This window comes from Trichosurus vulpecula, chromosome 1 (assembly GCF_011100635.1).
Source record: "Trichosurus vulpecula isolate mTriVul1 chromosome 1, mTriVul1.pri, whole genome shotgun sequence".
Classification (NCBI taxonomy): domain Eukaryota; kingdom Metazoa; phylum Chordata; class Mammalia; order Diprotodontia; family Phalangeridae; genus Trichosurus; species Trichosurus vulpecula.
The window spans coordinates 196,055,786-196,080,088 of record NC_050573.1 but is presented as its reverse complement, the minus strand read 5'-3'; the positions used below and the strand labels follow the sequence as shown (position 1 = coordinate 196,080,088).

Below are 24,303 nucleotides of genomic sequence, written 5' to 3'. Positions count from 1 at the left end.
TGAGAAATCAAGATATTATAAAACAGACCCAAAGGAATGAAAAAATGGAAGACAATGTGAAATATCTCATTGGAAAAACCACTGACCTGGAAAATAGAACCAAGAGAGAGAATTTAAAAATTATTGGACTACCCGAAAGCCATGATCAAAAAAAGAGCCTAGATATCCTCTTTCAAGAAATTATCAAGGAGAACTGGCCTGATATTCTAGAGCCACAGGGCAAAATAGAAATTGAAAGAATCCAATGATCACCTCCTGAAAAAGATCCCAAAAAGAGGACTCCTAAGAACATTGTTGCCAAATTCCAGAGCTCCCAGATCAAGGAGAAAATACTGCAAGCAGCCAGAAAGAAACAATTTGAGTATTGTGGAAACCCAATCAGAATAATCCAAGATCTAGCAGCTTATACATTAAGAGATTGAAGGGCTTGGAATATGATATTCTGGAGGTCAATGGAGCTAGGATTAAAACCAAGAATCACCTACCCAGCAAAACTGAGTATCATGCTCCAAGGTAAAATATGGATTTTCAATAAAATAGAGGACTTTCAAGCTTTCTCAGTGAAAAGACCAGAATTGAATAGAAAATTTGACTTTCAAACACAAGAATCAAGAGCAGCATGAAAAGGTAATCAAGAAAAAGAACAAGAAAAAGAAATTGCAAGGGACTTACTAATGTTGAACTGTTTTGTTTATATTCCTACATGGAAAGATGATGTGTATGATTCATGAGACCTCAGTACTAGGGTAGCTGATGGGAATATGTGTGTGTGTGTGTGTATATATATATATATATATATATATATATGTATGTGTATATATATATATGTATATATGTATATACACATATATACACATATATGTTTATGTATATATATGTATATGTGAGTGTGTATGTATGTATATATGTATGTGTGTATATATATATATACATATATATATATATATATATATATATATATATATACAGAGAGAGAGAGGGAGAAAGAGAGAGAGAGAGGGCACAGGGTGAGTTGAAGATGAAGGGAAGATATCTAAAAGAAATAAAATCAAATTAAGGGATGAGAGAGGAACATATTGAGAGAGGGAGATAGGGAGAGATAGAATGGGGTAAATTATCTCGCATAAAAGTGGCAAGAAAAAGCAGTTCTGTAGGAAGAGAAGAGAAGGCAGGTGAGGGGGAGTGAGTGAATCTTGCTCTCATCAAATTTGACCTGAGGAGGGAATACCATACATACTCATTTGGGTATCTTACCCCACAGGAAAAAAGGAGGAAGAAGATAAAAAAGGGGGGATGATAGAAGGGAGGGCAGATGGGGGTGGAGGTAATCAAAAACAAACACTTTCGAAAGGGGACAGGGTCAAGGGAGAAAATTCAATAAAGGGGGATAGGTTAAGAAGGAGCAAAATATAGTTAGTCTTTCACAACATGAGTATTGTGGAAGGGTTATACATAATGATATGCATGTGGCCTATGTTGAATTGCTTGACTTCTTAGGGAGGGTGGGTGGGAAGGGAAGAGGGGAGAGAATTTGGAACTCAAAGTTTTAAAAACAGATGTTCAAAAACAAAAAAAAAAGTTTTTGCATGCAACTAGAAAATAAGATACACAGGCAATGGGGTGTAGAAATTTATCTTGCCCTACAAGAAGGGAAGGGAAAAGGGGATGGGAGGGGAGTGCAGTGACAGAAGGAAGGGCAGACTGGGGAACAGGGCAACCAGAATATATGCCATCTTGGAGTGGGGGGGAGGGTAGAAATGGGGATAAAATTTGTAATTCAAACTCTTGTGAAAATCAATGCTGAAAACTATATATATAAAATAAAAAAGAGAGATTATAATGATTTGTTCTAAAAAAAAGAGACTTCAGAAGCAAACAAGGGATAGAGGTTAGCATAAGAGAGAATATAAGCAATTTTTCTTATATTAAAATTAAAAAGCTTTTACATGAATCAAATCTCTGCAGGTACAATAAGGGAGAAAATGCTACTTGGTAAAAAAAATGAATGAATAAATGAATGAATGAAAGAAAGGAAAAAGAAATCTTAGCAGCAAACATCTTTCATAAAGCTTGGAATCCATGACATGTAAGAACAAGAGTTATTCTCCAACAAATAAACGGCCAAAAGGTATTAACAATTTTTTAAACTAGAAATGCAAACTATTGACAATCACTTTTTTATTTTTTCTTTAATGGTGTTTACATTTAAAAAAATTTCATGAATTTGATGAAAAACCAATATTTTGGGCATTTCTATAGACACAGTAAAACAGAAAATATGTTATACATGGTACTGTGAATTGCTATTCTGTAAAGCTTCCTTTTCTTTTTTTTAATTAGATATTTTTATTTTTAGTTTACAACACTCAGTTCCACTGTTTTTGAGTTTTAAATTTTCTTCCCTTCCCTCCCCTCTCCCTTTCCCCCAAGACGGCATGCAGTCCAATATATATTCTATATAAACCTTAGCATTAAAATTATTTACAATATAGTCAAGTTGCAAAGAATTATGACAAATGGAATAAATCATGAAAGAGAAGAAACAAAACAAAAAAAAGAGGAAAAAAAAGAGAGCAAATAGTTTGCCTCAATCTGCATTAAAATTCCACAGTTCTTTCTCTGGATGTAGCTAGCTTTTTCTATCATGAGTCCTTTGGAGCTGTCTTTGAGCCTTGTATTGCTGAGGAGAGCCAAGTCTATCAAAATTAGTCATCACAGAATCAATATGTCTGTGGTTGTGTATAATGTTCTCTTGTTTCTGCTCCTCTCACTCAGCATCAGATCATGTCTAGGTCTGTCCAGGTGATTATGCAGTCCATATCTTCCCCATTCCTTATAGCACAATAGCATTCCGTTACATCCATATACCACAACTTATTCAGCCATTCCCTAACTGATGGGCATCCCCTTGATTTCCAATTCTTTGCTACCACAAAAAGAGCTGCTATAAATATTTTTGTACATTTTGTCCCTTTCCCACTTGTGTGATCTCTTTGGCATATACCCCTAGGAGGGGTATTGCTGGGTCAAAGGATATGTACATTTTCATGGCCCTTTGGGCATAGTTCCAAATTGCTCTCCAGAATGGCTGGATCTGTTCACAACTCTACCAACAATGTATTAATGTTCCAATTTTCCCACATACTCTACAGCATTTGTCATTTTCCTGTTTTGTCATTTTAGCCAATCTGACAGGAGAGATGTGATACCTAAGAGTTGTTTTGATTTGTATTTCTCTAATCAGTAGTGATTTAGAGCATTTTTTCATATGCCTATAGATATCTTTAACTTCTTCCTCTCAAAACTTCCTGTTCATATCCTTTGAACATTTATCAATTGAGGAATGACTTGTATTCCTATAAATTTGGCTCAGTATATGTGTATATTAGAGATGAGGCCTTTATCAGAGACACTAGTTGTAAAGATTTTCTCTGAATTTTCTGCTTCCCTCCTAATCTTTGTTGCATTGGCTTTGTTTATACAAAGAGTTTTCAGTTTAGCATAATCAAAATTATTCATTTTGCATTTTATAATGCTCTCTATCTCTTGTTGGGTCATGAATTCTTCCCTTTCACATAAATCTGACAGGTAAACTATTCCTTACTCTCCCAAATTGCTTATAGTATCAGCTTTTATTCCTAAATCATGTACCCATTTTGACTTTATTTTGGTATATGGTGTAAGATACTGGTCTACGTCCAGTTTCTGCCATACTATTTTCCAATTTTCCCAGCAATTTTGGTGAAATAGTGAATTCTTAACCCAGAAGCTGGATTCTTTGGGTTTAACAAAGAGTAGATTGCTATAGTTGGTGATTTCTGCGTCTTGTGTACCTAAACTATTCCACTGATCTACCATTCTGTTTCTTACCCAGTACCAGGTAGTTTTGATGACTGCTGCTTTATAGTACAGTTTGATATCTAGTATGACTGGGCTACCTTCCCTAGCATTTCTTTTCATTAATTCCCTTGATATTCTGGACTTTTTTGTTCTTCCAGATGAATTTTGTTATTACTTTATCCAGCTCTGTAAAATAAGTTTTTGGTAGTTCGACTGGTATGGAACTGAATAGATAAATTAATTTAGGTAAAATTGTCATTTTTATTATATTAGCTAGGCCTAACCATGAGCATCTGATATTATTCCATTTAATTAGATCTGACTTTATTTGTGTGAGAAGTGTTTCATAATTGTGTTCATATAGGCCCTGGGTTTGTCTTGGTAGGTGGACTCCCAAATATTTTATAGTGTCTACAGTAACTTTATTTAAATTTATTTATTTAACATATTTGGTTTTCAGCATTGATTTTCACAACAGTTTGAATTACAAATTTTCTCCCCATTTCCACCCTCCCCCCCACTCCAAGATAGCATATATTCTGATTCCCCTGTTCCCCAGTCAGCCCTCCCCTCTATCACCCCCCTTCCCTCTCATCCCCTTTTCCCTTCCTTTCTTGTAGGGCAAGATAAATTTCTACGCCCCATTGCCTGTGTATCTTATTTTTTAGCTGCATGCAAAAACTTTTCTTTGGTTTTGAACATCTGTTTTTAAAACTTTGAGTTCCAAATTCTCTCCCCTCTTCCCTTCTCACCCACCCTCCCCAAGAAGTTGAGCAATTCAACCTAGGCCACACATGTATCATTATGTATAACCCTTCCATAATACTCATGCTGTGAAAGGCTAACTACATTTTGCTCCCTCCCAACCCATCCCGCTTTATTGAATTTTCTCCCTTGACCCTGTCCCCCTTCCAAAGTGTTTGTTTTGATTACCTCCACCCCCATCTGCTCTCCCCTCCATCATCCCCCCCCTTTTATTTTTTTTTTATCTTCCTCCCTCTTCTTTCCTGTGGTGTAAGACACCCATCTGAGTATGTATGGTATTCCCTCCTCAGGCCAAATCCGATGAGAGCAAGGTTCACTCATTCCCCCCTCACCTGCCCTCTCCCCTCCTCCCACAGAACTGCTTCCTCTTGCCACCTTTATGCGAGATAATCCACCCCATTCTATCTCTCCCTATCTCCCTCTCTCAGTATGTTGTTCTCTCATCCCTTAATTTCATTTTATTTTAGATATCTTCCCTTCATCTTCAACTCACCCTGTGTCTGCTCTCTCTCCTTTACATATATATATATATATGAAAACACATCTATATATATATACATACATACATACATAGATATATACATACATACACACTCACTTATATATATACATAAACATATGCATATTCCCTTCAACTACCCTAATACTGAGGTCTCATGAATCATACACATCATCTTTCCATGTAGGAATGTAAACAAAACAGTTCAACTTTAGTAAGTCCCTTGCAATTTCCGTTTCTTGATTACCTTTTCATGCTTCTCTTGATTCTTGTGTTTGAAAGTCAAATTTTCTATTCAGTTCTGGTCTTTTCACTGAGAAAGCTTGAAAGTTCTCTATTTTATTGAAAATCCATATTTTGCCTTGGAACATGATACTCAGTTTTGCTGGGTAGGTGATTCTAGGTTTTAATCCTAGCTCCATTGACCTCCGGAATATTGCATTCCAAGCCCTTCGATCTCTTAATGTAGAAGCTGCCAGATCTTGGGTTATTCTGATTGGGTTTACACAATACTCAAATTGTTTCTTTCTGGCTGCTTGCAGTATTTTCTCCTTGATCTGGGAGCTCTGGAATTTGGCGACAATATTCCTAGGAGATTTCTTTTTGGGATCTATTTGAGGAGGTGATCGATAGATTCTTTCAATTTCTATTTTGCCCTGTGGCTCTAGAATATTGGGGCAGTTCTCCTTGATAATTTCTTGAAAGATGGTATCTAGGCTCTTTTTTTGATCATGGCTTTCAGGTAGTCCAATAATTTTTAAGTTATCTCTCCTGGATCTATTTTCTAGGTCAGTGGTTTTTCCAATGAGATATTTCACATTGTCTTCCATTTTTTCATTCCTTTGGTTCTGTTTTATAATATCCTGATTTCTCATCAAGTCACTAGCTTCCACTTGCTCCAATCTAATTTTTAAAGTAGCATTTTCTTCAGTGGTCTTTTGGACTTCCTTTTCCATTTTGCTAATTCTGCCTTTCAAGGCATTCTTCTCCTCATTGGCTTTTTGGAACTCTTTTGCCATTTGAGTTAGTCTGTTTTTTAAGGTGTTGTTTTCTTCAGTGTATTTTTCAGTATTTTTTTGGGTCTCCTTTAGCAAGTCATTGACTTGTTTTTCATGGTTTTCTCGCATCCTTCTCATTTCTCTTCCCAATTGTTCCTCTATTTCTCTAACTTGCTTTTCCAACTCCTTTTTGAGCTCTTCTTTGGCCTGGGGCCAGTTCGTGTTTTTCTTGGAGGCTTTTGGTGTAGGCTCTTGCACTTTGTTGTCTTCTTTAGGCTGTATGTTTTGGTCTTCTTTGTCACCAAAGAAAGAATCCAAAGTCTGAGACTGAATCTGGGTGTGTTTTCGCTGCCTGGCCATATTCCCAACCAACTAACTTGACCCTTGAGTTTTTCAGTGGGGTATGACTGCTTGTAGACTAACGAGTTCTATGTTCCACGTTTGGGGGGGAGGTGCCAGCTCTGCCACACCAGCACTGCTCCTTCCCCAACCCCCAACCCGGACTGGGCTTAGATCTTCGGCAGGCTGTGCACTCCTGCTCTGATCCGCCACTTAATTCCTCCCACCAGGTGGGCCTGGAGCTGGAAGTAACAACAGCTGTAGCTGCCCCACCTCCGCTGCCCCCGGGGTGGAAGCCGAACCGCGAACTCCTTCCACTCCTGCAGCTTTTCCCACTAACCTTCTCCACAGTCTTTGGTGTTTGTGGGTCGAGGGGTCTGGTAACTGCTGCAGCTCACATAATCAGGGCCCTAGGGGCCCCATCCGCCCGACTCCAAGTTTGGTTGTTCCATGCCGCTCAGGCTGGGCTCTGCTCCACTCCGTTCCCAGCTCCCAGCTCCGTGTGGAATAGACCTCACCCAGAGACCATCCAGGCTGTCCCGGGCTGGAGCCCTGCTTCCCTCTGCTGTTCTGTGGGTTCTGCCGTTCTAGAATTGGTTCAGAGCCATTTTTTATAGGTTTTTGGAGGGACTCGGTACGGAACTCACTCTAGTTCCTGCTTACCCGCCGCCATCTTGGCTCCGCCCCCCCTACAGTAACTTTAAATGGAATTTCTCTTTCTATCTCTTGCTGTTGGGCTTTGTTAGTAATATATAGGAATGCCGAGGATTTATGTGGGTTTATTTTATATCCTGCAACTTTGCTAAAGTTGTTTATTATTTCAAGTAGTTTTTTACTTGATTCTTTAGTATTCTCTATGTAAATCATCATATCATCTGCGAAAAGTGATAATTTAGTTTCTTCTTTACCTATTCTAATTCCTTAAATTTCTTTTTCTTCTCTCATTGCTACAGCCAACATTTCTAGTACCAAATTGAATAATAGGGGTGATAATGGACATCCTTGTTTCACCCTTGATCTTATTGGGAATGTATCTAGCTTATCCCCATTACATATAATGCTTGCTGATGGTTTTAAGTAGATGCTATTTATAATTTTAAGGAAGATTCTGTTTATTCCTATGCTTTCTAGTGTTTTTAATAGGAACGGGTATTGTATTTTGTCAAAAGCCTTTTCTGCATCTATTGAGATAATCATATGGTTTCTGCTGTTTTTTTTATTGATATGATCAATTATGCTGATAGTTTTCTTAATATTGAACCAGCCTTGCATTCCTGGAATAAATCCTACCTGTTTGTATTGTATTATTCTCCTAATAAGTTGCTGCAATCTTTTTGCTAATATTTTATTTAAAATTTTTGCATCAATATTAATTAGGAAAATTGGTCTATAATTTTCTTTCTCTGTTTTGACTCTTCCTGGTTTAGGTATTAGTACCATATTTGTGTCATAAAAAGAATTTGGTAGGACTCCTTCTTCACTTATTTTCCCAAATAGTCTATAAAGCATGGGAATTAATTGTTCCTTAAATGTTTGATAGAATTCACATGTAAAACCATCTGATCCTGGAGATTTTTTCCTGAGGAGTTCATTGATGGCTTGTTCAATTCCTTTTTCTGAGATGGTGTTATTTAGGTAATTTAATTCCTCTTCCGTTAAACTGGGCAATTTGTATTTTTGTAAATATTCCTCCATTTTCCTGAGGTTGTCAAATTTATGGGCATAAAATTGGGCAAAATAATTCCTAATTAAAATGATAAATGCTGGAGAAGATGTAGGAAAATTGGAACATTGTTACATTGCTGGTGGAGCTGTGAATTGATCCAGCCATTTTGGAGAACAATTTGGAACTATGCCCAAAGGGCTATAAAAAAGTTCATACCCTTTGACCCAGCAATACCACTTCTAGGGTTGTATCCCAAAGAGATCACACAAGCGGGAAAAGGACCCATATGTACAAAAATATTTATAGCAGCTCTTTTTGTGGTAGCTCTGAATTGGAAATCAAAGGGATGCCCATCAATTGGGAAATGGCTGAACAAGCTGTGGTATATGAAGGTAATGGAATACTATTGTGCTATAAGAAATGGGGATGATACGGACTTCATAACAACCTGGAAAAACCTACATGACATAATGCTGAGTGAGTGGAGCAGAGCCAGGAGAACATTATACACAACCACAGATATATGGATTCTATGAGGACCAACCCTGACAGACTTCGCTTTTCTCAGCAACACAAGGTACAAAGACAACTCCAAAGGACTCATGATGGAGAATGCTATCTACATCCAGAGAAAGAACTATGAAGTATGAATGATTGAGGCACACTTCATGCTAGCCTTCCCCCCCCCTTTTTTCTTTTTCTCTCTTTTGTTTTTGTTTTTGGGTTGGTTTTTCTTAGGCCTGTTCCTTCTTTCTCATGATTCATTTCATTGATCACAATTCTTCTCCATAACTTGACTAGTGTGTAAATCAATGCAAAATTATATGTCAAAGTTATATGGGATTCCATGCCGTCTTGGGGAGGGAAGGAGGGAGGGGAGAAAATCTGGAACTCAAAATTATGTAGATCCAAGTGTTGTAAGCTAAAAATTAAAAAAAATTAAAAAAAAGAAATTTAAAAAAATAATTCCTAATTATTGTTTTAATTTCCTCTTCATTGGAGGTGAGTTCACCCTTTTCATTTTTGATACTGGTAATTTGATTTTCTTCTTTCTTTTTTTTAATCAAATTTACCAAGGGTTTATCAATTTTATTGGTTTTTTCATAAAACCAGCTTAGTTTTATTTAATAGTTCAATAGTTCTCTTGATTTCAATTTTATTAATCTCTCCTTTGATTTTCAGTATTTCTAATTTGGTATTTAATTGGGGATTTTCAATTTGTTCTTTTTCTAGCTTTTTCAGTTGCAAGGCCCGTTCATTGATCTCCTTCTTTATTTTATTCATGTAAACATTCACAGATATAAAACTTCCCCTAAGAACTGCTTTTGCTGCATCCCGTAAGTTTTGGTATGTTGTCTCATTATTGTCATTCTCTTGAATGAAGTTATTAATTGTTTCTATGATTTGTTCGTTGGTCCACTCATTCTTTAGGATTAGATTATTTAGTTTCCAATTAATTTTTAGTTTATCTTTCCATGGTCCTTTATTACAAGTAATTTTTATTGCGTCATGATCTGAGAAGGATGCATTGACTATTTCAGTCTTTCTGCACTGGATTGTGAGGTTTTTATGCCTAGTACATAGTCAATTTTTTTTTTTTGAGGCAATGGCTGGCAAGTTTATTGGTTGGATGGGTGTTTTCAGTGAACTCCAAGCTCAGTACAAGAAGCAGACGACAAAGAAAACTCATGGCAGCTCCCAAAGCCCCTTCCAAGCCCCAGCTTCTCCAGGGAGAGATTGCCTAACTAACCCTACTTCCAACCATTCAGACCTTGGGGGTTGGAAGCAGGTATATGGGCCCTAAGAGGGAAGACTCGTCTAGTCTAAACAGAAGGGGGAAGGACCCTTGGGAGCCTCTGGGCTGGGGTCCTCTCCCCTTCCTGGGCTGTAAGCTGGGGAGGGGGGGGGCCTGCCTGCATCCAAGAGAAGCCTCGCGCTAAGGGGAAGTGGGGCTCTGCTTTGGCCAGGGCAGCCCACAAAGCCACCATGCCCACCAACCAGCCCCATGCCAGGGACTCCCAGGACACCCTGCTTGCTCTGGGTCTGTGTGACTTGTGGGACTTTGTCTCCTGGGTTACGTTTTTATTAAATCGAGAGAAGTAAAAACTGCATCTGGGGATAGGATACAGAAGGACCAACAGGTGAAGGAAGGAATGAGTGAGGGGACAATGGAGCCATTCTGGGGTAAGGTAGGGGCTCAGTTACCATCACTGGGGCCCCCCGCCAGTTCTGGAGGGGCCAGGCCAGGGCCTGGGATAGGGGGAGGGAGGGGCTCCACCAGAATAGCCGAAAACTTGGTGTCCCCAAAAACCTTGTTCATGCGAGTCTCAAAGAAGCGTTGAAGGCCAATGATCGACTGGACGTCAGCTTTGTCCTCAGTGAGTGTGTTGAATTGCTCTAACATGTGGCCCACATCCTGGGCAAACTCCTGCGGGGAGCTGTATGGGGGTGACAGTTTCTCCTGGAGGCGAGCACGAATCAGAGTGAGGTCCAGGGTGCCGGGCTGCTCTGCAGAGGGCGTGGGGTCTGTGGCCAGTCGGTGCAGGGGACGGCATGGCTCGTGGCAGAGCAAAGCCAACAGCACACGTTCACACTTCTGCTGGTTAGTAGGTGAGAGCTTGGCAGGGCAGGTGTCCCCATCGGCAGTCAAGGCCACACTCTCAGGGCCAGGAAGTGGGACCTCATCTTTACAATCCACCACCTCCTGGCACAGGGAGCAGCTCCACTTTTCCCCAGGCACCTCCTGCAGGGTTGGCAGGTGACACTCCAAATGGAAGCAGAATTCACACTGGCTACACATCACCAGGTCTCCTGGCTTCTGACAGACACGGCAGATAGTGGCGCTGTCATCCACAGCTCCAGGGCCACCAGTGGCCACTGTTGCAGCGGCGGCAGCCGCGTCAGGACCTCCCAGCACTTCCAGGCCAGAGCTGGTGCTGCCGCTGGGGGAAGCCAGATGGGGGCCCTCAGGCCCCGAGGCCTCCAGGGGAGGCAGCAGCAGCGGTTTTGTCTCCAGTCCCTCCACCCCTGGGGGAGCTCCGATGGCAGCCTCTGTCTCTTCCTCCTTAACCATGGCCATGGGTGGCATAGGAGGCCCCCCAGGGGCCCCTGGCTGGCCCCCCCTCTCAATGACAATGAGGTTGTAGTCCTCATTGGTGGTCCCCTGGAAGACTTTGAAGACGGGGGGGGCTGGCTGTCTGCTGTCAGATCCAGATCGAGGCGCTCCAAGCTCACCCTGGGCACCTTCCGCATGAGGCCACTCACTTCCCCCTCACCAGATCTGGACCTTTTCATTCCGGACACATTGGGCTCAGCACTGTAGGGGTCATCTGGGCCATAGCTCCCATAGCCCTCCTGCAGGTCCATGGCCTGATTCCCTCCTCCAGGCTTGCCAGGAGGCCTGGGAGGGGCCATGGAACCAGGACTACTCCTCTCTGAAACAATCTTGCCGAAGGCCTCGGCGCTTTTGGTCCAAGCGTTGAGGTCCCACTGGAACTTCATGTCCCCCTGGGGCTCCACGGGGTCCACAATCATCTTGAGGGCTTGGTGTAGCTGGAAGTAAATCAGCTTCTTGGACAGCAGCAGGGCTGTGTTGTTATCACTCTCCAGGGCCCAGGAGGCAAAGCGAAGGATGTGCTCCTGGTGCCTCTGGATCTTGGTCATGGTCCAGTGCTGGCGCTCCAGGCGCTCCTGCTGCCCCTCCGTCACCTTCTGGGCGTCACTGACCAGCACCCGGCCCCGCTTGTTCAGCTCTTTCATAATCTGCAGGATGGCCATTTTCACATCCACCTGTACCTGCTTCTGCACATCTGTCACCTGGCCGATCGAAGTGCGCACTTCCTTGGTGTTCTTCTGCAGGGTGGCATGCTTGTCCCCCACGCGTTTGACCAGGGAGGCCAGGAGCTTCCTCTGGTTTCTGACAGCATCCTCCAGGAACTGGTACTGATGGTCCTTGTGGGCACTGAGCTGGCAATCCCCGCAGGTAAGGGTATCACAGCTCTCACAAAAAAGGACCAGGGGCTCGTGCTTGTGGACTGAGCAGTAGACGGTACGCTCCCCATCGCGGGACTTGGCGGGACCAGTGGAACGGACAGTGTGGTCCTTGGTGTACTTGACCCGCTGATGAGCCTCCACGCACGTCTCACACAGGGGCTCTCAGCACTCAACACAGTAGCTGGTGGCGGGGGCGTTGTCCTCGCAGCTGGTACAGCACTGGTTGGCATCCTTGGGGTCCGGGGCCGCCTTGGCGCCGCTGTCTCTCATGAAGTAGTTTTCCACGATGTCCTTGGCGAAGCACTGCTGCTTGCACACCAGACAATCCACCACCGCGCCGTCGCCCCCGTTGTTGGCAGCGGCAGGCCCGACGGCCGTGCCGGTGGCACCGCCTGGCGCGGAGGCGGGCCCGAGCAGCAGGCACTGGCCGCACACCGAGTGCAGGCAGGGCAGCAGGCGCGGTTCCCGCTCGGGCCGCAGACGCTCCCTGCACACGCCACAGTGCTCCAGCAGTTCGGCCGCCTCGCTTGGCCCGCCCCCGCCCGACGCAGCGGCGCGCGAGGCCGAGGAGGCTGTGGGGCCCGCGGCGCTGGAGGCCGAGGAGGCGGCGGACGCAGGCCCCGAGGGGCCCCCTCCCGAGGCCGCCGCCGCCCCCGCGGCCGCGGAGGATGAAGAGGAGGCGGCGGCAGGCCCCGGCCCTGAAGGCCCCCCGGCCGCGGCCGAGGCCGAGGCAGCCGCCCCGCCAGGGCCCCCGGGCCCCCGCTTGTCGGCGCCCGCGGGCCCGTCCCCGGAGCCGGGGCTGCCCGCGGCCGCCGCCACCGACGTTGCCATCCCGCGCTGGTGCCGCGCTCTCTGCCGCAGCTGGGCCCTGGCCTCACGCGGCTCCGCTCGCGCTCCCGCCGCCGAGGCCTAGGCCGTGGGACTCGCTCACGCGCGGGCACAGGCGCGGCCTCGGTCACAGGCCTCTGCGCGTGCGCGTCAGGACGCGCGCACCGCCCAAGAGCAGGAGGGGAGGGGCCGGCCGCCGCCGCCGCCGCCGCCCGGCTCTGCTCGGCTCCTCTCGACTAGCCAACGGCCCAGGCCAGCGCCACGCGCCTCCTCAGGGCCCGCGGACGGCCGGACGGAAGAACGAGGCTCCTGGGCTGGGCTGCTGCGGAGCCCGACGCAGGCGGACGGGCCGCGCCGAGGCGAACGGGAGCAGGAGCACGAGTGGGAGCGGGAGGAACGAGAAGAGCAGACGCTGGAGCAGTAGCAGGAGACGGAGCACATAGTCAATTTTTGAGTATGTGCCATATACCACTGAGAAAAAAGTATATTCCTTTTTATCTCCATTCAGTTTTCTCCAGAGATCTGTCATATCTGCCTTTTCTAAAATTCTATTCACCTCCTTGACTTCTTTCTTGTTTATTTTGAGGTTAGATTTATCAAGTTCAGAAAGGGGGAGGTTGAGGTCCCCCACTAGTATGGTTTTACTGTCTATTTCTTCCTGTAACTCCTTTAACTTCTCGTCTAAGAATGTGCATGCTATACCACTTGATGCATATGTGTTAAATAATGATATTGCTTCATTGTCTATGGTGCCTTTTAGCAGGATATAGTGTCCTTCCTTATCTCTTTCAATTAGATCTATCTTTGCTTTTGCTTTGTCTGAGATCAGGATGGCTACCCCTGCTTTTTTTACTTTAGCTGAAGCACAATATATTCTACTCCATCCTTTTACTTTTACCCTGTGTGTATCCCCCTTTTTCAAATGTGTTTCTTGTAAACAGCATATTGTAGGATTTGGGTTTTTGATCCATTCTGCTATCTGCCTCCATTTTATGGGAGAGTTCATCTCATTCACAGTCACCATTATGATTACTATCTGTGTCTTTTTCTCCATCCTGTTTCCACTCCCATTTATGCTTTTATTTCTCCCTCCCCCCTTCCACTCCTCAAAAGAGTTTTGCTTTTGACCACCGTCTAACTCAATTTACCCTCCCTCTTGATTTCCCTCCCTTATCCTACCCTTTTCTCCTTGCTACTTCCTCCCTCCCTTCTGACTACACCCCCCCCCCCGCCTTTTATTTCCCCTTTCCCCTCCTACTGCCTATAGGACAAGTTTGATTTCTATACTTTTCAGAGTATGTTATTCTCTTCTTGCACCAAATCCAATGAGAGTAAAGCTCATATACTACTCTTCTCTCTCCTGTCTTTCCCTCTACTATGTGTTTTTGTGCTTCTTCATTTCATGTAATTTACCCTTTTCTAATACCTCTTTACCTCTTCTCCCAGAATTCTCCCTTTACATCTCTTAATTATGTTTTTTATCATTATATCAGTTATTTTATGCTGATACCCACAGTCTATGTATATCCCTTTCAATTGTCATAATAACTATACTATTCCCAAGACTGACATATATAATGTGTGTGTGTGTATATATATATGTGTGTGTATATATATATATGTGTGTGTATATATATATATGTGTGTGTATATATATATATGAAATAACGTATATAAAAGAGTATAATCCTATATAAGGATGTAAACAATTTGCCCTTATTGATTAACAAGGTTTGTGGGAATTTTTCCCCCTGTTTACCTTTTTATGTCTTTCTTGAGCTTTGAATTTAAAGATCAAATTTGCCATTGAATTCTGCCCTTTTCATCAGGAAGGTCTGGAATTCCCTCATTTCATTGAATGTCCATTTCCTTGCCTGAAAAATTATGCTCAGTTTTGCTGGGTAGTTTTTCCTTGGTTGTAGTCCAAGCTGCTTTGCCCTTCAGAATATCATATTCCAATTTCTCCTGTCATTTAATGTAGAAGCTGAAAAATCCTGCTTGATCCTGACTGTAGTTCCACAATACTTGTTTCTTTTTGGCTGCTTGCATATTTTTTCCTTGACTTTATAATTCTGAAATTTGGCTACAATATTTCTTGGTGTTTTCAATTTGGGGTCTGGGTGATCGGTGGATTCTTTCAATGACTATTTTCCCCTCTGGTTCTAGGACCTCTGGGCAGTTGTCTTTGACAATTTCTTCGAAGATACTGTCCAGGCTACATACATGCATACATATATATGTCTATGTGTATGTATATACACATACATACATACATACACACATATAAACAAAATTAATAGAAGTTTTAGGGAAGGAGAACAATAGCAGCCAGAGCTATGATAGAAGATAAAGCTCTGAACTTAAATCAGAAAGTTGTTTCAGTCATTTTCCACTTGTGTCTGATTCTTCAGGATGCCATTTGGGGTTTTCTTGGTGAAGATACTGGAGTGGTTTGTTATCTCCAGCTCATTTTACAGATGAGGAAACTGAGGCAAACAGGGTTAAATGATTTGCCCAGTGTCACATAGCTTGTAAGTGTCTGAGGCTGGATTTGAACTCAGAAAGATGAGTCTTTTTGATTCCAGGTCCGGTGCTCTAACCACTGTATCACCTAACTGCCCAAAATTAGGGTGACCTGAATTCAGACCCTTAATACCAGTATGACACTGGACATATCAATGACCTCTCAGCCTCAGTTTCCTTCTCTGTAATAATGGATATAATAGTAATACCTATCTCAGAGTTATTTTGAAGATCAAATAAGAGAACATATGTAAAGTACTTTTTGAAAAATCTAAAGTGCTGTATCAGTTGGAAAAGCTTCACGTAAAGCAGGGCTTCTTAACTTTTTTTGTGTCAAAGATCCCTTTGGCAGTCTGGTGAAGCCTGTTCTCAGAATAATGTTTTTAAAGGCATTAAAAATACATAGGAATACAAAGGAAGACAATTATAATGAAGTACAGTTATCAAACTATTTAAAAAACAAGTTCATGGACCCTAGATTAAGAACCTTAACTTGGAAATGGGCATTTCAGCTGAATCTTGAAAGAAACTAAGAGTTCCAAGATGTGGAGGAGAAGAAAGTTTGTATTCCAGGCATGAAGGACCAGTAAGGCTAGATCAAAGCATATGAAAAAGAAAATAATGTGTAAGAAGAGTGAAAGGTGAGAAAGGGCCAAGCTGCGAAGAGTTTTAAATGACAAGCAGTTAATGTTTATTAGCTGCCAAAATGATTTCCTAAAGCCAGTTCTGATCACATCATCCCACCTGCCCAAAAAACTCTGGTGGCTGGCTCCCTGTTGTTTCCAAGATCAAATAGAATTCCATTGGCATTTAAAGCCCTTTGCAATCTAGCCCCTTCCTACCTTTCCAATCTTTGTACACTTTACTCCCCCTCTTCCAAACTTCCTTATTCTTGTCATGGAAACCACCATCCTTGTTGAGTAACTTGGGCCCAAGCTCCCAATGTAGGTATCCTTGACTCCTCACTTTCACCCCTCCCGCACATATCCAATCTGTTGCCAGGTTCTGTGATTTCTACATAACATATCTCATTTACTCCCTTCATAATCTGGCTCCTTCCTACCTTTCAGGTCTTCTTACACCTTACTCCCCTCCATGTGTTTTGCACCTATTGACACAGGCTTCCTTGATATTCTTCAAACAAGACACCTTTAATTCCCAACTCTGCTTTTTTTCCACTGTCTTTTCCCTCTTCCTGGAAACTTTTCCCTTGTTTTTGCCGCTTGGCTTTCATGACCTCATTCAAGACTTAAATTCCACCTTCTGCAAGAAAGCTTCCCCAATCTTCCTCAATGCTAGTACCTTTCTTCTGAGATTACCTCCAATTTATCCTGTTTATATCTGTGATGTGGCTAATTGTTTGAATGGTGTCCCCTTTTTTGCCTTTCTTTGTACTCCCAGTATTTAGCACAATGCCTTGAGCATGACTTAAATAGGAAATACTAGGGTAAGGGAATTCTGTCTACTGATGCAATTAGTATCATCTCTGCAATTTTGTTTGTAAAGAGTTGTCCAACAGCATTCCTATGTGTGTGTCTGAATTAGATTAAAACGTAGTTCCTATTAGGTTATAATGTGTTGCTGTATTAATAAAAAGAGAAATAGGGTAAATATATGTGGTTCCTAAGTCAATATGCAGCTGCAGGGATCCTTATCATTACGTACGGTTTACTGGTCCACTTTTCTGACCTAGAGCACTAATAATTTTATGACTTATCTAGGGACACACAGGTGTACCTCTCAGAGGCAGGACTTTAAAACAGGTGCAGTTCATTTAATCTCTGTCTCCGTTTGCGGAACTGTTTCACAGTAAAAAAAAAAAAACAAAACTGTGATAAAGAGAAACTGAGGTACAAAGTTCAGAGCATGACCAATTTATTAGCAAGCAAGCAACTGCCAGTAAGTGGGATCCAAGGCCCCTCAATGGCCAAGGACCCCTCGGACAGGAGAGGCTCTTTTATGCAGTTGGTTATTTAAGGCACCAGTGATGAAAACTAAATTAAGACTGTGATTAGTTTAACATGAAGATGAAGGGTGGGCTTATGTTTGGTTTGATTCAGAGAGGAGATATCCATAACTTAGGGCAAAAGGGAAAAGTATAGGGTTGACTCATCCCGTGGAAAGTCTTGAGGTGTGCAAACATTTTATGATGAAGTTGACTTGTCTTGGAGCCTGTAGCCCTGTAGCAACAGTTTGGCTAGCGGCTAGTTTGGGGGTGAAAGACCAACACAAGACCAACAACAAGAAGGCTGCTAGCATAGGTTCTTTGATCTGCTTTTCTAAGGAAAGCAACTTTAAGGGGTTAACAATCTCAGTTTAGTTAAACATACATATATCATTCACTTAGTTCAGGGAGGAAAGATCAGCCCCCTGAACTTCAGGGCAAATACAAACAGAAATTACAAACATCAAGAGACAGACCTTGTCTGATCAAATCACAATACATAGTTACTAGACAAGAACAAATGGGTCTGGGTTAGCAAAGCCAGGGGTGGGGGGCAGTTACAGTGGCTTGCCCAGAGTCTCAACATTCCTTCCATGAGTGAGCCCCAAAAGTCAAACACCAACTTCAGATCTTATATACCCATCTCAGGGCCTGTTCCCATCTCTAGCCCTCTTCAGCCTTGGTTGGTGATATAGAATATCTTTAACCATTTGGGGGCACATAAGCAAAGGAATTTAATAAAGTACCATCAGTGAGAAAAGCTGCAATAAAACATTTTCCTGATAAACTTGGGGCCTGCCCCTCCATAAATACACATACACACACACACACACACACACACTCTATTAGTGGGAAGCCTGCCCCTCCATAAATACACATACACACACACACACACACACACACACACACACACACACACACACACACCTGCCCCTCCATAAATACACACACACACACACACACACACACACACACACACTATTAGTGGGAAGAGTGTAGGTGGTATGAGGAGAGGCACATCCTTAGGGAACACCTGGTCAGGGCAACAATGTTACTGGGCATGTGGTCTTTTCAAGATATTGCTCCTCTCTATGCTGTCAGGCTTTTCCCCCTTGGCCATGTGACTGTGGAGCTTGTTTCCTTTCAGTGTCACACAAAGTCATTGGCTATGGTGTTGTCTCTTCTTCTTCTTGAAAACAGTAGGCTTTGCAAAAAAAGGTACAAAATTGTCCTTTCACTTTGACCCAGTCACTGGATCTATATTCCAAAGGTGTCAAAGAAAGAAGAAAAGACCTAGATGCATAAAAATATTTAAAGTAGCTGTATTATGTGGAGGAAAAGAATTGGAAACTGAAGGGATGCCCACCAATTAGGGAATGGTTGAATAAGTTATGTTGTATGGATGTTATGGAATACTAAAAGTGTGTAAGAAATGATGAAGGAGATCAGCTCACTGATATGTGAGTTTTGAGGTAGTTTTTGGAGTAATTTATTTTCGAGTTCTCTCAAAAACAGTACCAGGGATTAATATCCCTTTCATTAATTTCATATTTTTTTATTAGCCTGTTCAAACCATTTGGGTTAGGGTTACTAAAATTTCAAGCAGTGTCTTCTCATCTTTATCTTAGAATCATAGAATTTCATTTTTCTTTAAAAAGTACCCAAGTAAAGGTTTGGGGCTTTTTTTTTAAAGCATATGATTCAAGACTGATTTATTTCTCTGGCTTAGTAGTTAGTAATAAAAAAAAGTATGTTTCATTCACTAAAAAAAAAGTAGCGTTACTTGGTAATGATCTTTTTTACCACATGATAATTTACAGTTTCAACCCCTCCCTCTCACAGTCATTACTAAAAAACTCCTCCTTGAGTATAAAACTCTTCTTCCCTTGTTTTTCTCCCCCAGTTTATTTTCCTCTTTGGATAGGAATTTTGCAGAATCATCAAGTAAATAACATCTTTTAGAACTCTGAAGTTCTTAAAGACAATTTCAACCAAAGGTAATTTTCTTTTCTTAATTCTTAAATCGTTTTACAAATAAGAAAAAAAGGTTAATCTCTAAGCAGTCCAAAGTGCAAGCTACAACCATTAGTATCACATGCTGTAAATACCTAAATTATCATTTGTTTAAGCCAAAAGAATAAGTATGAATTCATTTTTCTTCTAATTTTGAAGTGTAGGTTTTAACAGCATAACATACAGTCTCACTCCGGTCCTTATCTTTTGACCTTTAAAAAGTGCAAGTATTTACTTTTGCATGTTATTTGTTTAATGCCTATTATTTAGCAGTTAAGAGAGCATTGTTTTGTAGAAGGAAATGGCAAACCACTCCAGTATCTTTGCCATGAAAACCCCAAATGGGGTCATGAAGAGTCAGACAAGACTGAAAAGACTGAACAAGAGCATTGTTTACCTAACAGACACTTTCAGTCCTATTGCTGAGCCAGAAGCCAGATTGAAAAGTACTGAAAGCCTAGAGGATTAGAGTTGAATTAGATCTTTGGTTAGGGAGAGACTTCTTAACCAAACAAGGGATAGAGGTAAGCATAAAAGAGAATATAAACAATTTTTTGAATAATATTTTATTTTTTTGTTACATGTTAAAAATAATTTCTAACATTCATTTTTAAAAATTTTGAGTTCAGTTCTCTCCCTCTCTTCCTCCTCTCTCTCCCTCTGAGACAGTAAGCAATTTGATATAGGTGATACATATGCAGTCATGCAAAACGTATTTCCATATTCATCATGTGAAAGAAAGCTGAGACAAAGAAACAACAGAAAAAAAGAAAGTGAAAAATAATATGCCTCAATCTACATTTAGACTCCCCATCAGTTCTTTCTCTGGAGGTGGATAGCTTTTTTCATCATGAATCCTTTGAATTGTTTTAGATTATCATCGTATTGCTGAGAAGAGCTAAGTCATTCATAGTTGATCATCATACAATAAAGCAATTTTTCTTATGTTAAAATGCAAAAGCTTTTACATGAACCAGCTAGAATAAAGGAAATAATGTTATCTGTAAAATGAAATCTTTGCATCAGACATCTTTGGTGCCTAAGTATCCAAGACGTGTAAGACCAAGAGTTATTCTCCAACAAATAAATGACTGAAAGGTATTAGCAATAAAAAAACTAGAAATGGAAACTATTGACAGTCTTTTTTGTTTAATGATGTTTAATTTTTTAAAAAATTGTTTTTGTGAGCTTGACAAACACCAAATAATTTGTGCATTTCCATATATATTGTAAAACAGAAAGAGATGGTTATACATGGAACTGTGAATTGATACTTCTGTATAGCTTCCTTTTCTTTTTAAATATGTTCATCTCATATTTTCAAAGCTGCCCTGATTGCCTCTGACTCCACTGCCCTTCCTTATTTCTGTTCTCTTTTGTGTCTTTCAAAAAATACTTCAGTAACCTGCTTTAATTCTTTTTCTGTTATTGGTTAACTTATCTGAAATTTTCCCCTTCAGTCTTCCCCTCAACTGAAAAAGAACTCGACTCTTGTAACAATTATGTATAATGAAGCAAAACAAATTGTTGTCTTTTGCTAAAAATGTCTTTAGTTATACCTTATTTGGTATCTAGAGGCTGTCACTTCTTTTTCAGGAGGAGGATAGCATTCTTCATCATCGGTCCTTTGAATTTATTGTTGATTGTTTTATTGTTCAGATTTCTTAAGTCTTTCAAAGTTGTTTTTCTTTATCATATTGTTGTTGTTGTATAAATTATTCTCATTGTTCCATTCACTTCACTCTGAATCAGTTCATACAAGTCTTCCCAGGTTATTCTAAAACCATCTTTTCCATTATTTCTTATGGTGCAATAATATTACATTAAATTCTTAAGTCATAATTTGTTAAGCTGTTCTTCAATTGGTGGGCATTCCTTGGTTTCTAGTTCTCTGCTCCAATAAAAAACTACTGCTATGAACATTTTATATTTACATAGGTATGTGTATATATATATATATATATATATATATATATATATATACATATATGGATTCTTTCCCTCTTTTATCTCTTTAGATATAGGCTTAATAGTGCATTAATCTTATTAGTAATTTGGAGTATTTTTTCACATAGTTATTCATAGCTTACTTTTCTTTTTTTGAGAATTTCCCGTTCCATCTTTTGACCATTTTTCCACTGGGAACAAAAAGAGCTGCTATAGACAACATATGGATCCTTTTCCTCTTTCTTTGATTTCTTTGGACTATGGGCCTATTTGTGTTGTAGGTTGAAAGGTTTAGTTACAGTTTAGTGATTTTTTGAGCATAGTTACAAATTGTTTTCCAAAATGACTGGACCAATGAATTCATAGTTCTATCAAGAGTGAATGAATATGCCTATTTTCCTGAAGTCCTTCTAACAGTCATCATTCTCATTTATTTTTTGTCATCGTCAATCTGATTGCTATGAGGTTGAACCTTGAAGTTGCTTTAATTCACATATCTCTGATTTGTAGTGATTTGGAGCATTTTTTTGTAGAGCTAATGATTCGATTTCTTCTCTTGAGAACTGCCTATTCGTATTTTTAACCATTCATCAGTTGGTGAATGGCTTTTATTCTTATAAATTTGAATCCGTTCCTTATTTATCTTGGAAATGAGATCTGCTGATGGGTCATACTCAATAACTGCCAGATTGCTTTCCATTACTCCTAGCAGTTGTTAAATAAGTATTTATCAAGTAACTTGGCTTTATAGAATATTGTGCCATTCTATTGCTTCGCTTCAGTAAATTGTGTGCCTAGTCCATTCTAACTTTTGTTTTCAACCTCTTTATGTATATTTTGTATTATATTTTATATCCAATCTCTTTGTTTTCTAACCACTATCAAATCCTTTTACTGATTAATGCTCTTTAGTATGGTTTGAAATGGGTACTGCTAGGCTCTATTACTTCCCATCCTTTTTAAAATTTCCCTTGAGAGTCTCAGGGGTCAGCAAACTATAGCTCAAGGTCAAAATGCACTTTACCTAATTTTGAAGAGGTAAGAATGGTTAAATGATTAAATGGTTAAAAATACAATAAAATTTTATTTAAAAATTTAAAAAACCATTCTTAGCTCACTGGCCATATAAAAATATGCAGTGGGACAGATCTGGTTGGCAGGTAATTTGCCAATACCTGCTCTAGATGAATTTCAGCATTTTTCTAGTTCTATAAAGTAATCATTTAAAAATTTGATCGGCATGGCAGAGAATAAACAAGTTGATTTAGGTAACATTTGTATTATATTGACTCACTCTACCCATGAACTATTAGTCTTTCTCCAAGTATTTTAGGTCTAGTTACCCCCACCCAAAGGATGTTTTGTAGTTGCATTCACATAGTTTTATGTGTATTTTGGTAGCTGGAGTCATAAATATATATGTAATATAATTCTTTTACATGAAAGTTATCTTATATTGAAATTTATAGGTAACATAAAGGTGTTGATTTCTATGGCAGCTCAATGGTACAGGGGATAGAGTACTGGGCCAAGAGTCAGAAAGAGCTAAGTTCAATTTCTGGCCTCAGATGTTTACTAGCTACATGACCTTGGGCAAGTCAGTTGACCTTTGTTTGTCCGAGTTTCCTCATCTGTAAAAGGGGGACAATAATAGTATCTACCCCCCAGAATTGCTGTGTGCACCAAATGAGATCATTGCAATACATTTAGTGCAGTGCCTGGCACATAGTAAGTCCTATATACATGCTAGGTACAATTATTATTATTTTTTATGTCCTGCAACTTTGCTGAAGACATTGTTTCAATTAATTTTTAGTCAGCTCTTTGGCACTTCATAATATCATCTGCAGAAAGTGATAGCTGTTTCTTCTTTGCTTGTGTGTATTTCTTGGATTCTTTTTTCTTGACACTTTTATAGCTAGGATTTCTAAACTTATGTTAAATAATAATGATGATAATGGATATCTTTGCATTATACCTGATTTAATTAGAAAAACTTCTACCTTTCTCCATTACATATAATGTTGCCTCTGGGTTTTAGATAAATACTACTCATCATATTAAGGATAAATCCATTTAATCATATGTTTTTCAAGGATTTTTACCTGAAATTGATGCTGGAATTTTCAGCTTCTATTGGTATGATGATGTGTTTGTTATTGTATATTATGCTTATAGTTTTTATTACATTGAACTAACCCTGCATTCTTGGCATAAATCCAAACCAGGTCATAGCTTATAGACATTTTAGTATGTTAATTTAGTCTCTCTTTATAAAAAAAGAAAACAAGTTTTTATCAATGTGTTGTGTTTTTTATGTTATCATAGTCATCCCCAGTATCCTTACCTTTCTCCTCCCAAAGAGTCATCCATATAACAAATAGTGTATCTTTCAAGAATAACAAAAAAAAAAATCAACAAAACTGATAGGTACATTGAAAAAAATCTGAAGATGTGTCATGTGTAATACCTATGGACCTTCTACTTCAACTAAGACATGGGTTGGGTGATATCTTCATATCTCTTCATTCAAGTCATCCTCGATCTTTATAATTTTGTTACATTCAATTTTTTATTTTTTGGTACGTGGTTGTTCCTTCCATTTACATTATCATGTATGTCATTTTCTTGGCTCAGCTTATGTCATTCTGCATCAGTTCAGGTAGATCTTTCTACATTTCTCTGTATTCATCACGCACATTATTTCTTACAGCACAGTAATATTCTACTATATTCATGTACCACAATTTGTTTGGCTATTCCCCAATCAATGGCAATCTACTTTGTTTCTATTTCTTTTCTATCACAGAAAGTGTTGCTATAAATGTTTCAGTGTATATGGGGACTTTCTTCTTCCTTGAAGTTATTTGGTTTGTATTTCTCTTATTACTAATGATCTGGAGAAATCTTTCTTATGGTTGTGAATACTTTGCAATTCATCCTTTGA

General features: G+C 40.3%; 1 protein-coding gene and 1 pseudogene across 7 annotated transcripts in view; one reads left to right on the top strand and one right to left on the bottom strand.

Annotated features, from left to right (window-relative positions):
- LOC118854607 (glyoxylate/hydroxypyruvate reductase B-like) overlaps window positions 1-24,303 on the top strand; it is a 75,017-nt gene that overhangs the window by 38,311 nt on the left and 12,403 nt on the right. Inside the window, exons 2-3 of one of the 7 annotated variants that reach the window (XM_036764950.1) lie at window positions 1,966-2,128; window positions 19,300-19,393. The exons of 1 other annotated variant lie outside the window; for it this stretch is intronic. The gene's annotated coding sequence lies outside the window, so the exon portion shown is untranslated. Of the gene's footprint in view, window positions 1-1,965; window positions 2,129-13,134; window positions 13,411-19,299; window positions 19,394-24,303 lie in introns of those variants that run through there. 5 more of the 7 variants (XM_036764956.1, XM_036764952.1, XM_036764945.1 and 2 more) reach the window with 5 other exon arrangements.
- On the bottom strand, window positions 10,065-12,931 carry LOC118835586 (annotated as a pseudogene).